Source organism: Ambystoma mexicanum, chromosome 7q (genome assembly GCF_040938575.1).
Source record: "Ambystoma mexicanum isolate Mex_15411 chromosome 7q, UKY_AmexF1_1, whole genome shotgun sequence".
Classification (NCBI taxonomy): domain Eukaryota; kingdom Metazoa; phylum Chordata; class Amphibia; order Caudata; family Ambystomatidae; genus Ambystoma; species Ambystoma mexicanum.
This window is the reverse complement of record NC_090941.1, coordinates 222,222,875-222,238,759: the sequence shown is the minus strand read 5'-3', so window position 1 is coordinate 222,238,759 and position 15,885 is coordinate 222,222,875.

The window sequence follows — 15,885 nt, the reverse complement described above, 5'->3', positions numbered from 1 at the left end:
CAGAGCCAGAGGAAGTTTCAACTTTCAACCTCTTTGAGACAGCAGCTGCCTAATGCAGGCTTTCCCCACTGTGCATGCACAATTCTCCCGCATTCCCATTGGCGGGGGCCTCTCATGATGGAGCTCAGCTGCTCCGTTAACTGTGTCCTCTCAAGGACACAACATCTCCCCCCTTCGGGCAAACAAAAAGTCACTTACTGTTTGGTGTCCTCATATTTCTTCAATGAGACGTACATGTCTTCTGAAGCACCAGATGGACCTGGTCAGACGTTCCTCCTGCTGGTCCTCTGGCTCTCCTACTTCTTCTCTCCTCTGCTCTTCATGTGTCACAGCCGCGCCTTCCTCCTCTCGATCTTCTTGTTCCTCTTCTTTGTATAGTTTGAAGTAGGAGAAGATCTAAGTAACCACTCTCGTGCAGGAACGAACAGTTATCATTGTTCCATTCACATGAGATATCATCAGGTGGTCTGGATCGAACTTTGAATCTGTCTTTTTATCTTGTCGTCAGCATACAAGCACTTTGTCACCTGTTTACGAGTCAGAACTCTTTGCTCAACTTCTGTTGACAAAGTACTCTTTCATCTTTTGCTTCTTGTGGGAATCCACTTCTTGAATCTGCATTGTTGCTCTCTTCATGTGCGAGATGAGGCTCTCTGGTCCTTGTCTTCCTTCTGAACAGTAGTTCTGAGGGACACTTTCCTGTTGTACCATGTGGCGAGTTTTTGTAGTCCCTTAGCATGTTGCACACATCCTGGTTGAGCGACATGGGCCATAGTTCATTTTGTTGGAGAACATTTTTCAAGCTGCCCATGAATCGTTCCACCATGCCATTGGCCTGTGGCCATAGCAGAGTAATTCTTCTGTGGTGGATTCCCATGTATTGCATGAATTTTGCAAGTGTTTCAAGGCGCGACGAGGCAAGGGAGGGGGAACAGAGGGAAGACCGAGACAGCGATCTTACAATGGCCAGGTGACATTGAGATTGTGTAAGTGCGGGGGAGAGGGGAAGGTAAAAGTGCGGCGGAATGGTGGGGGACAGTTCAGTACATAGGATAACAGTAAAATAAATAGAGACAATGGGCCTCATTACAACTCCGGCAGTACCCGTGCCGGTAAAACCGGCAGGCTTCCACCGGATTTGTGATTTATTCTGGCGCCTGGCTCCATGGAAACACAAGGGGATTACAACCCCAGTGTTCCTGGAAGCCAGGCCACTGAAAAATGTAAATCCCCATTCCCATTTGAGTCCCATAAGACACAATGAGAATGGGGATAACAGAAACTCTGGCACTGTTAGCGGTGCTGGTGCTTGACGGAAAGTCTGCGGGCGGGTTCCGTCCCGCAGACTCTGAGTGTGCCGGTCCGGTAACACATGCTCATAATGAGTCCCCATAAGTAAAAGTGCGGCCAGCTGGTGGCAAGTCCAAGGGTAAGTGCAGACATCAGGTGTCAGAGCCTGATCGGTGATACCCAGGTTATCACGGAGATGGTTGAGCAGGATAGCATGGTTGAACGTGTCAAAAGCAGAAGAGAGTTCAAGTAAAATGAGGACTCAGGGGGTGTTGGAATCAAGGTTGGAGAGCAGGTCTTCACAGATGTTCCGAAGAGCAGTTTCCATGCTTCTGGCAGCTCTAAAGCCAGACTGATGGTCATGGAGACAACCAACCGATTCAGTGTGAAGATTAAGCTGGGAGATGGCCAGCTTTTCCAGGAGTTTGACTGGGAAAGGAGTGATAGAGATGGATCGATAGTTAGCCAGGCAGGAAGGGTCGGCAGAGGGTTTCTTAAGAAGATGGTGCACAAGGGAGTGCTTCAGGGGTGAATGGAAGACTCCAGTGGCAAAGGAGTGGTTGCAGAAGTCAGCCAGGGGAGGATCCAGTGTGTCAATGTAGTTCTTGAAGGTTTTGGAGGAACAGGGGTGAACCTTTTTTGACAAGAGTTTCATAGATCAGACTTGTCTAGAAAACTTGTGTGGGGAGAGCAGGGGAAAGGCAGAGAAGGAGGGAGGAGAAGGAGGGAGGAGAAGTGGCCGAAGAAGGGCCAGGGGAAGGGCAGGAGTAGAGGGAGGAGGTGGAGAAGAGAGAGAGGATGGGATGTCCTGAGTTTTAGAGATGAAATGAGAAGCCATGGCCATGCAGAGGGCCTGGGAGGGGACAGGAGATGTAGAGACTGCAGCAGTATTGGCCAGCTCCTTGCAGATTTTAAAGAGTTCGGCTGAGTTGTTAGATGCCGCAGAGGCACAAGCTTGGATGTGGGCTCCCTTCTTGGTGCCGACAGTGAGACAGTATTGCCTTTGGAGCAGGTGGCAGGCCAGTTTGTCAGAAGATGTACCCGAAGCATGCCATTTCCTCTGAGCCACCCTACACTTGCGAGTCACAGAGGTCACAAAAGAGTCCAGAGGAAGGACAGGAAGCATCCAGGTGGATGTTGAAGTCTCCAAGAAGGAGGAGTTGAGTGGCCAAGACCAGGAGGGAAGAGGAGAGGTCCGCCCAATCACAGAGGAAGGAGGAGATCTGACTAAGTGGGCGATAGATTGCAGCCACAGTAAGGGACTGGCCAGGAGTGAGAGAGAGCCTGCAGACGGGGCATTCAAAAGATGAGTACGCTGGCATAGGAAAGACAGAGGCAAGGATCCACTCACGGAAGATCAGGGCTACACTCCCTCCGGAACGGTATGATCTGGGCGCGGAGAGGATCTTGTAGCCATCAGGCAGGAGAGTGTCAAAGCATGTGACAAAGCTGGCAGTGAACCATGTGTCAGTGAGACGGAGGACATTGAGGTCAAGTTCCTCCAGGAAGCTGCAGATGTCAAAGGAGTGTTTGACAGCTGAGCGAGAGATTAGGGTGGCAATATGGAGAAGGATGCCATCCTTAAAAGACCTGCCGGGAGGGGTACAAATCAGAGGTATGCCCTGCGGAGGTGTAGAAGAAGCCTGAGGGGTACAGAAGAGGAAGGAGGAGAGGTAGCCAAGGAGGAGATAGCAGTGCGAGGCATGGATGTCGTGGAGGAGAGAGAGGGAGAGAGGGAACAGCAGAAGAAGAAGAAAAGAAATTGTTGAGGCGTGGGAAGCGTCTATCAAAGAGGAGAAAGTTGGCTTGAGGGCCTTGGATCAAAGTGGTACCATTCAAGTAAACATTAATAATGACCTTAGCAGAGTGGAAGGAGGATAGGAGGGCCTCCCACCCGGTGCCACCATTAATGGGAGAAGAAGAGAAAGGAGAGAGCACAGAGTCCATATGTCTGGCGAGGGAATGACAAAGAGGATGTCGGTGAGGGTTTGAGAAAAACATACCTAAGTCTAAGAGTCTGCTATGTGGCCAGGTTATTAGGGTAGAGTGAAGTCTCTATTCCTAACCCGGGCCACTCCTGCCTTACTTAGTTGCTGCTGGTTGACGGCTGGCCACTGGCTTCCCCTGCTGACTCCTGCAGACATGATAGAGAGTCGCCTCTTTCGGAGCCGCCCTTTACCAAGGGGCCCTTAGCCACAGGGGCTGCACAGGCAAAGGGCTGCCCTGGGGAGGTTGGTTAAGACCAGGGTCTGGCCCAATCCGGGAAGGAGGGAGGGCTAGGAGGCGGGAGGGGACCCAAACAGGATAGTGGATGTTGCAGGAGGGAGCGGGGGAGGAGAGGGTGCAATGTGAGGCAGGGGGGTAAACACGGTAAATATTTAATAATAGGAAGGCCCTGGAAGGGTCTTCAGTAACAATGCAGCACACCTGCTACTCAGAATGGAAGAAGCAGGCATGCAGCTAGCGCTCGACGTTATGGCTGGGAGCCCAGAGTGAAGCGCCAATCCGGGAAGGATGGTGGGGTGGTTCGGCAGGAGGAGCACTGAAACAGGGAAGTGGATGTCACGGGAGGGAGTGGGGGAAGAGAGAGTGCAATGCGGGGCAGGGGGCTCAACGCAGCAGATTTTTAAGAATAGGAAGGCCCTGGAAGAGTCTTCAGCAATGATGCAGCTCATCTGCTGCTCAGAATGGAAGAAGCAGGCACGTATCTACCGCTCGATGTTAGGGCTGGAACCCCAGAAGGAAGCACCAATCCGGGAAGGAGGTCAGGCTGGGAGGGGGGTAGCGACCGAAACAGGGAAGTTGATGTCGCGGGAGGGGCCTCAATGCAGCAGATTTTTAAAAATAAGATGGCCCTGGAAGGGTCTTCAGCAATGATACATCTCACCTGTTGCTCAGAATATTGTCTCTTATTCCACTATTCTACAGTGTCCTTTGTGTGCTAGATATATGACAGATTGTCGTAGATCCATGGGAATCACTATTCGATGTCCTCTCATGACGAGTCCTTCCACCAATATCGATAGTGCTTCGCTCACATTCTTGAATACATGCATTTCTACAGTGAAGTGAATTTCTCGTAATTCGCTGGTGCTATAGAGATCTCTCCATCTCCCAGATCGGATTAATTGTGACATTCCACCTGATGTGGTCCAGAATGGTTTTAGGTGTGATTTCCCTGGGAGGGCCATGGTATATGAGAAAGTAAATCTATTCTTCCAGCAGACGCTTGTCATTGGAGTCGAATGTCAGCGGATGCTGCGACATGAAATCTGCCGGGTTGTATTCCTTGCCTGGTTTGTGGATAATCATGAAGTCAAAATCCTGTAGCCTCAGGTCCCACCTTTCTATTCGGGGAGGCATCTTACTTCGAGAACTTCGGTAGATGGTCACATGAGCCAGATGATCTATCATAATCGTGAATGGTTTGCCCAAGATAATCATTTGGAATAGTTGCATGCCCAGAAGATGACAAGCCCTTCCTTTTCAGGGTGTGAGTACCTGGTCTCGACCTCTAAAAGGCTCTTGTGGGCAAAGGCAATCACTGTCCGGGAAGATTCTCGCCCCGGCCGATGTTGTGCCAGAATTGCTCCCACGCCAATGGGGGTGGCATCAACAGTCATCTCTGTGCACAGGTTTGGACTCCCTTAAAATTTAAAGGTAGATCAAAATAGGCCATGTGCTCCACTGATGCAATATCACTTTTGATTTGCATGAATGCATCTTCACAGTGTTGTGACCATTGAAATGGTCTGCCTTGCTTGGTGAGCTCTCCAAGGGGTGCACTGGTAGTCACAAAGTGCCTGAGGTATCGCCACAGTAGCTGGCCATCCCCAGGAATGAACTTCACTGACATCTTTCGGGGCAGGGTGACATATCTGAGATAGCAATGACCTTGCTCAGGTCAGGGTTAATTCCCTCTTGTTAGAAGATATACCCATAGATCTTGAGATGCGACTTGTGAAAGACAAATATTTTGCTGTTGAGTGTGAACCCAGCTTCCACCAGTGCTGTACACACCTGTTGTAGGTCTTGATCATGCTGTGCTGGCGTGACCTCAAAGATTAAGATGTCATTGGTACAATTCAAGCAATTGTTCACATGGCAAATCACTTTCCTCACACTCTCCTGAAATATCTTGGTGGCCGAGCAGATGCCGAAACTAAGTCTCTTATATCTGAAGAGTCCAATCAGCATGGCACACATGGTGATGTATCAGGATTGTTCATCTATCATGATCTGATGATATCCTTTGTTCAGGTCAAGCTTTGAAAACACATTTGCTCCATTTAGTAGGCTGATCATGTCATCCAGGTACATTCTGGGATGCCTCTCATGCCATTCACTTGGCACATGTCTACGCATATGCATATCTTGTTTGTGGATCCTCTCTTGGCAACAGCAACTATGGGGAAACCCATGGAGTTGGACCGTCAGCAAGTTCTATTATGCCTTTGCTCAGCAGACACTGTATTTGTCATGCCGCCGTCTCGCAGACGCCACTGGCGGCTGTGGAATGCATGGCACTGGCGTCTCCATTAGGCTGTTCCATTCTGTTTTCCACTTCCTGGTTAACGTTCTAGTCTTTCTGTTGTATTCCTTCCTCGCCCTGTATTTAGCCACGCCCCATTTCAGGGCTCGGTGCGTTGCAACTTTGCATTAAGCTCTGCTACTGTGCCTCGCTTGCCTTCTGTTAATCCTTTTGAGTTGTTTGCTTCCCCCAATTTCTCTACCTTTCCTTCCTTTTTGCGCTGCTTAATTTCCACCTTTTTCACTTTGTTTCGTTTCAAGTGTTTACTTCCCGCTCTGCCTCAGCCTCCCTTAGTCCCTTCTTTCTTGCCTTTCTTCACGTCTTTCTCTGTTCCTTTTCCTTTCTTACCTCTTTCCCGTCCCTCTTTCCTATGCTGCTGCTCCCTTCCTTTCCCAGCTTTCTGCTTCCTTTACTCCGTTGCTCTTCTGGAGTTTTTTCTCTCTTCTGAGTCTGGCGTCCACTCTCTTACAATTGCTCCTCCGGAATCTCACTTGCCAAGAACTGCTTCCTGCATATCCATTCTGGTACGGAGACCCGGAACTCTTCATTTTCAAGACCTGCCTTGCACGGGGAATCGGACCATCTTCCTCCTTGCTATCCTGGTGATTTATGAAACTATTTATCAGCTACAGCGTCAAGTTAAAAAGAGGTTTTTTTTAGCCTTCGCTTTTTTCCTCTCCACTGGTCCCTGCGGGGGGAGTCCTCTGCTTCCCTGTCTCAACAGGGTATCAGCGTGGCTTCCTACCGCGGAAGACCTTATCTCTTCACAAGAAAGAAGACGCCTAGGAAGAAGGAACCCAAACACGAGACTTCGTCCGAAGACACAGGTGAGGATGAAGGGGTGGTGGATATGGATATTACTGACATACAGCCCACCATTTTTAATTCTGATAGCATTTCCTCTTCCACAAGTGGTTGCAGGTGTACCAGAATCCTCCTTGGATGTTGAGAAACCGGCTGTACAGATTCATCAATGTGGAGAGTCACAGGACTTCCTTTGAAACACCCAATGCCTTCAAGTAAGGTTGGTAACATCTGTCTAGCCGAGAACCCGGGTTGCATGTTGTATATAGATGCCGCAATCTCTGTCTCGGTGGCCGTCGGGTGACCAAGCTTCCGGGGACCTCTCCTTGGAGCACATAGAACCTCTCCTTGGAGCACCTGGAAATCAGATCAGCTTGGGCACACTTCTGTTTATATCGTAGCATTGTGGAGAACTTTCCATGATTTTGTATTGGGACCTCTCCTTGGAGCACATGGAACCTCTCCTTGGAGCACATGGAACTCGGCTTGGGTGCACTTCTCTTTATATCGTAGCATTATGGAGAACTTTCCATGATTTTGTACTGGATCTCTCAATGCCCACTGGAACATCTTCAGGTCAGACATATTTAGTCGATGAGGAGACATCATTTTGTGGTATTCTGACACACACATGATGTTCAGATTAGCGCCAATGTCAATGACAAATTTGGCCTTGTGGTCTTCTACTAGCAGGTTGAGGTCACCTTCAGGTGGGGTCATCACGCTTCTCATCATGTAGGCGTAATCAGAGTTGTTTCTCTGGGGGTTGAGAGCAATGGGGACCTTCCTGTCACTTGTCTAACGTGGCACACAAGATCTCACCTTGCACTTGCATCTCCCCTTTGGCCACTGCTGCGTGCACTGAACTCTTGTTTGGGCAGTGTAGAGCTGTACCCTTGCGATTATCCAGGCGGAGAGTTGCAGACGACAGCCAGATGATTTTCCTAGCTGCATTTGGTGCAAGCACATCTGAATGCAGGACACGTAACTCCTTCCTGGTGGGGAAAGGAAGACCACACTGATAACATCTTCCAGATGATGAAGGTCTTCTGGGTACATGGTTGCTAGCGGGTCCCCCTCAGGGTGATGACGAGACTTGATAAATTTGATCTCTCCCAGGCACTTTAGGGGTTTCAACCTGCGAGGCTTGTACGTCCGCCCTGGATTCTGTGATGGCCATCTGCAATATCGTGGCTAGCGGGAAAGGTTCTCTGAGTGACTTTTTCCTGAATGACAATGACAAGCATCCCCCTCTGATCCTCAGTCAGAGGGCTTCTTCGTTTGAGAATGTAGGAAACTCACAATGCACTACCAACTTGCGAAGACGAGTTGCGAAGGTGCCCATCGATTCACCCACCAGCTGGCATGCCATCTTAAAAAGGTATCTTGTGGTCAATATTACATTGAGGGTAAAGGTACATGCTCAGTGCTTTTTTTGAGGACTGTGTACATCTTAACTTCCTCTAGTGGGAATGTAGGTATAAGGTCTTCTTCCTCATCTGCAACCAGATTCACTAACAACCTTCTAGCAAACTTGCCAGGCACGCTTTCATCATGGGCGTGCAAGTCAGTCTCAGATCTCATTATCCATTCCTCCCAGCGTGGTCCTAGGGTTTTCTGATCATTCATATCAAAGGGCCCAGGTCAGTGAAAAGCTGCTGCACTGCACATGTCTTCTTCATTTGGCTCACCTTCTGACATTTTGGATAGTAGTTGTCCCTGCTGAGGGCCTTGAAGATTCAGTTGTCAGCTAGTCTCGTGCACATGGGTTGCATTCAAAAGCATCCGATCCTTGTCACCACTGTCTCATTGTCCCAATGAGAAGAGGGCAGGAAGCTGCATTAGAAGCACTGGAGAGAAGGAGGGTGAAAGACAGTGCAGAGAAATAAATACACAGAGCGGGAGGACGTTTTAATCTCTCTTTATTCTTCACGCTGGCAACTGCCTACCGCAGGCTTTCCACATTGCACATTCGCGATTCTCCTGCATTGTGATTGGTGGGAGCCTCTCATGACGGAGGTCAGCCACTCCGTTAACTGTGTCCTCCACACGACACAACAATCTACTCTGGTGTTTTTGTTTTGTTTTTTGGGGTGGAGCTACACCTTTGTACAAATGGACAGATAAAAACTTAAATTAATTCTAAGGCTGTTGAGTGTGTATGAGGTATGATATGATTGTTTCAAGAAATAGATAATTAGGACCTCAAACGCAACTCATTATGTAGTTTAGAAATGTGGAACACTGGTGTTGATGGATAATGCGCTAGCCAAGAAGCCCGAGTTTTAATCCACCTCTCATCCGCAATGCACAGTAAATGTCAATTTTAGTTGTTCCTGGTGATTCACTTTTAAATGCGCATCCAAGTTTGGCAGAACATTCCAGTGCTAATCCATTCATACAAGGTAGTGCAATTAAGTGCATTGATACTATGAGATTGTGCAGAACCTGAATGCGCGTGCAGTTCTAGAAGAGGTATCGTCATTACAGAGACCCGTTGGCCAAACTTGAGGGGGAGGATAGGTTGCAGTTCTTTGGGAACGGGCAGCAGTCAGGGAAGGTTTGCAGGGGATATACTGCCCCATGTAAGACCTGCATGAGACAACAGAGTTGAAGAGCACAACTGCAGGAGCAACGCTTCGAACCCATTGGCCTGTGCACTTTGTTCTCTTCTGACTCTTATTGGAGCAATTAACAACATGAGTGGAGCAATTTTTGAGAATTCGTTGCACGTCTTATTGAATCGAGGCACAGAGATGGACACACTGTGGGCCATCTTGGTGGTAGTGCACATGTTAAGTATGCTAGTGGCATTCACTGAAGGGTGAGGCTATGTCTGTCGAACTCAGTGCATGATTTTTAAAAGATGCAGGGTGACTATCTCACCACTAATTTACGCTCATGTTTGCAACTTCCACTGCAAAGTCACCTGTGTCCCTTTTCACCAGTGAAAAGTCACTTTGCACCCTAAATCTGTTGGACCAATTACAATGATATGCTGTCTGGAAGGTTACATATTTATTATTTACTTCTTCACTGATAATCATGTGACTTGTCTCTATTCAACACCATTGTGAATCGATAGACTTACACCATTAAGAACAACACCACACCAGAGGTATTCACACTCAAGAGGCCAAAGATTACCCCCCTTTGACTCTTGTATGGCAACTGAAAACTCGTTTGACTCCCCGACATGGGATGTTCGGGTACTTGAACCATTATGGTATATATCAACATGAAAATGTCCAGAAATTGGAAGACACTAAGGAAGATGTTTTTCAATGTGATTGTAAATCAGGACCTTAGTCTTTCAGATTTCATTATCTAGTCCGTATACCTTACCCAGGGGAATTGTGGCTGCCTTTCCCAAACAATAAAGGTACCTTAGATAAATGCGGTTTTATCAGGGGTCCAGCTTCTCTACTCGATCGGTAAAGATAGGGAACTCTGCTGTGCATCCTTTCTTCCAGAAACACTTAATGTACAGAAAAGTGTTAGGATAAGCCTGCCCCATCCCCATTTTCAGCCAGTCATAACAAAAGAACCATATAGGCCCATTTAAGAGCTGCATTGGTTCATTTGTCCCCCTGCTGAACAAAATGTTGTGTTTGTTTCTGTTAGTGAGTTTTACAAAAGTCCACCTCAGGTAGGACTAGAGAAGACTCACACTTGGGACAAAGGGCTCCAACCCTTAGCATAGGCGTGAACCACACAAGTATGTTGATAGCAAAGGCTGTAAGGGGTACAGAGAACTTGGTGTACATTCATAGTCCCATAGGAACACTGACCCACTAAAGTTATATAAAAACAATGGTTTATTTTATATATGCACTATGATAAGGTAAAAAGTAAGTAAGTTCAATAAGCAGATAGAAAAACAACAGTAACACACTTTTGTATACTTTGAGAATAGCAGTATACAATTCTAAAGGTAAGTAAACTACTTTTGTAGTACCTGTTTCAGGTAAAATAAAAAAAGCAAATGCAACAGTGTATTGGTAGTTTGCAGCCCAGCAAGGTCACAGATCGTCATGGGGTCACTCAAAATGCAGGTCATCTGATGACCTATTGGTACCAGGAGTCTAAGGGAGAGAGTCATCCTCGCTGGAGTGCTACTGATGCTTGCAAGGGGTGTTGCACAGTAGTAGTTACTCAGAAGGCATCTCTGGTCATCTGGAAATGGCTGCAGGTATCTCTCCTCTTCTTCCTCATCATTTCTTCTGTCCCAGTGGTCATTGTGTCTTCATACTCAGGATCATAGCCTTTTTATCCAGGAACTCAGCCAATGAGCACCCATGCACCATTCAAAGTCTGGGTGGTCGTACGCCAGGTGGAACTGGTTCCAGGCAGGCACACCAGAAAACAAAGAACAGTAGAGTTTCATACTCCTCCCTCATTTTCTGTCTTCATGGGGGGATTCACAAATGATTCCCATCAAAGAGAAAAGTCAAACCAGGACCTCCCCGACCCAGCATGGCAGAAGGACTAAGAAAGGACAAACAAAAGAGAAATGGTAAAACAAGAATACATCCACCATTGTTTGCATGTCTCAAACTTCTTAAGGACAATAACTGAAAGTGAGGCACATACTTTGCATAATCGGCTGCTGCTTACATAAAGTGCTAATGGAGTATATTTCGTGCTTGTCCACGAAACTGGCCTGATGTTGTTCACAATGAGAGAGTGGAAACATTACATCTATCTTTTGCCCTGTACATGGTCCACTTGCTTTATAATGCCAGGATGATTGAAACTGAGCAACAAATCATTGGGGATCATAAGGTAGTGAAGTGGCTGCTTCTGTTGAAAATTTAGATTAAGGCTATGCATCAGCACACAGATGATCTACAAGTAAGAAACAAGAAATAACATTTGCTTCCACAGCCCATTTAGGTCTGATTGAGTTAATGGGTGTAAGGATATTTGGCATGTTACAGCACAGAGTACAGCACTACTGCACAAGTAGCATTACAGCACTACTGCACAAGTAGCATTTTTTTTGCAGCACCACCACAAGGGTGCGGTGCATTGCTATATGGGTTAGCAGATTAACAAGGAAAGACAGACTATTCAGTCAAAAAACGATTTTAACATATAAGATGCAAAGCTATTTTTACAGTTAAAAGCACACGTGTTCATTTAAAAATGCACACTATTTTTCACCTGAAATGCCTATATTGCTAGAGACACATTTGAAAATTAACAGCTAACATATTAACCATTAACCTGACTAATAAAACCTTATTTTAATATAACTCACTAATAAAATGTGTTCTCTACTGCAGAATTAGGCATACTTTGAAAACCAGTTAAATGAGTGTGCAGATTTTTCCTCTCTTCTCTGCCTGATTATCCGTGTTGTTGTGCACAGTAACTGCAGGAGGAAGGAAGTCAGATTTGCAACAATTGCAAATGTATAAGCGAAGCTATTGTTTAAAAGTAGGAGGATGAGAGATGATGGATTTCATTGGAACACGTCATAAAGAGGGCTGAGAGGAAAGTTTTAGTGGGCAGTAGCAGGGAAAAAGACAGGAGACATCTTTCTGCACTACTGGGGAGAAGACCTGGCTGTGGGGGTGTCCTGCTGCAGTCGAGACTGGGGAAAGCTGAAAGAATTACCTTTCCACTGGCAGAGGCAGTCCTATCTGAAAAAGCTGAGAATTCCAGGCAATGACCCCGGCTTGAGAAGGCAAGCGTTCCTTTTTGTTGGAGTTAAGCCAAGAGAGCCACATTCACAGAGAGAATCCTCTGAACAGATAAGGTAATTACCTAACTGGGGGAGCTGTGTGTGTGCACGAAAGTATGCAGTCAGTGTAGAAAAATGAAAGTCCCGTGCGTGTCTTAATCAAGTGCTAATGTTGCAATTTAAGTTCTGTTCTCCGCCACTATAATTGCAGTGTGTCATTGAAAATGCTTTGATTGTTCCCTTTTATTGCTGTAAAGAATGAGATCATGTCTAAATGCAAATTTTATAATACAGAAAATATTTGAAAACAGACAGGTGGTTTATTTTCTATTTACCATTACAATGCCAATGATGTGGGGAGATTTTTAAACAGTGCAATGGTCATTTTAAGACAGATGTGTGTATGTCAGAATCAGTATGAATAATTGTGAGTGACTGTAGTATAACTTGTTGGAGGTACATGAGCCAACGGGAAGAGAGACTCTCTGAACATAGCTCCCTACCGTATATAAGGTAGTGGAAATTACCACAAGACTACCACATATAGCTCTCTGTCGTAAATAAGTCAGTGAGTTTGCCCATGGTGGCGCACCAACACTATCCCTGGAAATTGTGGTTTCCCTAGAATGCAGGTCTGAGGTCTCTCTAGTGATCACACGAAAAATCTAAGCGAAGATAAGGGATTCTGGACATTGGGGCCACAAATAAAACAAGGGAATTATGCTCACCAAAATACCACCAACCACGTATACCAAATATGCAGGTCTGGGTGCTGAAATAATGCATGTCCATTGTATTATTGTTGCACATGGCCAAATCTGAATACAAAGAGTGATTATTGCTAAGTTATTTCTCGGCGGTAATAAAATACCGTCAGGCCCCAAATCTCCACAAAATACCCTACATATTTATGGTGCGTTGCAGGCCGGGAAAGTGATCACAGAGTACCTACTGGGCGTGGCAAGCGTGTCTCACACTGCCATTTGCACATTAAAGGGAACCCATTTTATAATAGCAGTGTGCCACTAAAAACGAATTTCAGAATGTCACAAAGGGAAACCACATTCTCAGATCTAGTGCAATATTTAGAGGCAAAGTTATTTGCACATGGGAATTGGTCTTCGAACAGTACCTTAGAATGGAGTAACCGCATTCAGGGTGAGGTGCAGAAAGAAAAACTAGACAATATTTTTGCAGAAGGCAGCATAATTCAGGTCTGCCTTACAAGATTATTGAATGCAGCCGATAAAAGTGCAGAGAAAGACTGTTTAATACGGCTATGCGGCAAAATATGGTTTATTTTAAACAAGTCACTGCGAATGCAAGAGAATGATACTCAGCTAATTAACAGGTTAAAGACTGAATTAGATGGGGCAAGTAAAAATCAGGAAATGTTGAGAGCAGAATTGGATGTATGCCAAAAAGACATGCAATTAAAATGCAGAGACTTTGATACTCAGTTATCCAAAAGCAAGAAACAATTTGAAGATAGTGAGCAAGAATTGACACACTTAAAAGGCTTAGTGGATCACATTAGGCAGGATAAAGATGAGGTTGTTTCAGAAATGCAGATTTTACAAAAAGAACATTGCGAAAAAGAAGGTGATCTCCAGAATGTAGAACAAGAAATGATTAAAATGATCCAAGAAAGAGACAAGAGAAGTAAAGAGTTCAATGAATGCCAAATGCAAATGTGCGATATGCAGGAGGCAATTAATAAAATGAGTGATGAAAATAATTATTTGCATGATGAAGCCAACAGACTCCTTAAAAAGTGTAAGGACTTAGAACAGCAAATGTGCATTCCCAGGTCCCAGGAGAGGCGGCAGGGTACCACATTCAATGGAGTGGAGGTGAATTCTAGCTCTGCCCAAAGAGCTAGTGCCCCAGTGACTGGGCCGGTGACTGAACTTGGTTGCAGCGCCCTTGGGGGATTTGATACTCCCATTGGGGGCAGCCACCAATCTCATACACCTGAAAACAGGATTGAATCACAAAATAGTGCAATTCCATGCATTGCAACAAGTAGCCCCATAAAAATAATGAAATCCATTAAAGCCCTGATCAAACCATTTAAAAAGGGAGGTGAATGCTGCATTGAGGATCACTTAGAAGCGGTGCATGACATTTTTAAAGCGCTCCAGATACCTAAGGAACAGTACAGACAATATTTTCATTTAACTTTAGATGCCCCGACGGCCAGCATCATAAGGGGATTAAATGAACAGCAGAATATGACATGGCTGGAGTTTGAAAAAGAAATTAGGCGTCATTTTTCTCCTTTTCAGTCATTGCAGGAGGCAAAGAAAGTTGCGTACACTATTACTGCTGGACCTAATACATCACCTCGCCAATTTTTACAAGACTTAAAAAGAGCATTCTCTCGCTTTGATGTATCTTTTGACTCAAATTCCAATGAGTTTAAAACCGCATACTTCTATGGGCTACAGAAAGACATCATATCCCAATTGGTCCGTGAATTTGACCGTGACAAGTCCCTTGAATGGATTGTACATCAAAGCACCAAGCTATATGAGGTACTCTATTGTCAGGGTAGAGAAAGTGATAAAATGAAAGATACTAGGCCTAAATCTAAAGAACCCTCAGCCACAGTAATGGAAATCAGGTCAGCCAAAATGTCCCTTGAGTCTGCTCAAAGCCAAGGTAAAAATAATGTGACACCTGAACAAAGGGGTAATCAACAAAGATCGCCATTTACTGTACCAATGTTCCAATCACATGATCCTAGTAATAGAGAGAGCTACATCAGCCCTAGATATTTAGGAGATAGACCCCGGGTAAGATACCGGTCTGATATGGCAGGTATGAACAATAACCAGAGACAAAATCAAGATCAAAGAAATGATGGTCCCTACCAGTCATTGGGGACACAGAGCAGATTTGATCCCAGCACCATGATATATGGTAATCAGGATAGGCCCCGATATGTGGATCGATTTACTGATAATGGAAATCAATATAGGGGCCAGTACCCACAATCTGAGAGACAGGACATGAAGCAAAACGTGAACTACAGTCCACGCCAGTACAATGATCCCCCACCAGGGGACTATAATCAAAGGATGGGTGCAACCCGCTCCCCTCCACAAATGAATCAAGAGTTCAGAAACCATCCCAACCGGTATCAATCACCTGAGAGGTATCAGAATAGATCCAATCAGGGGGAAAACAACCAATATCGACCTAGGCCACAGAAAGAGGATCCTAGAGAGGTGGAAAGGTTCCAATGCCTTGAGGCCCAAGTGAAAATGTTAGCTGAGCAAATAGGAAAGCTCTATACAGCGCAAAAACAACCTTCCAAAGAGGGGGCTGATGGCCATAGTAATGACCGGGGGGCTTCCGAAAAGTGACTAAGTACTCATGATAACTGCAGTGCCAAAATGACGGATTGCTCTGATATAATTTTGCATAACGACTCTGAGATGTCTAATGGATTAAAAATGAAAGTACCAGTAAATGAAATTGTGATGGAAAGTGTAAATACTTCTAAAAAAGAGGTACGGTTTAACTTAGAGCTAAATAAAACAGTAAAGATTTGCACAAATGAAAA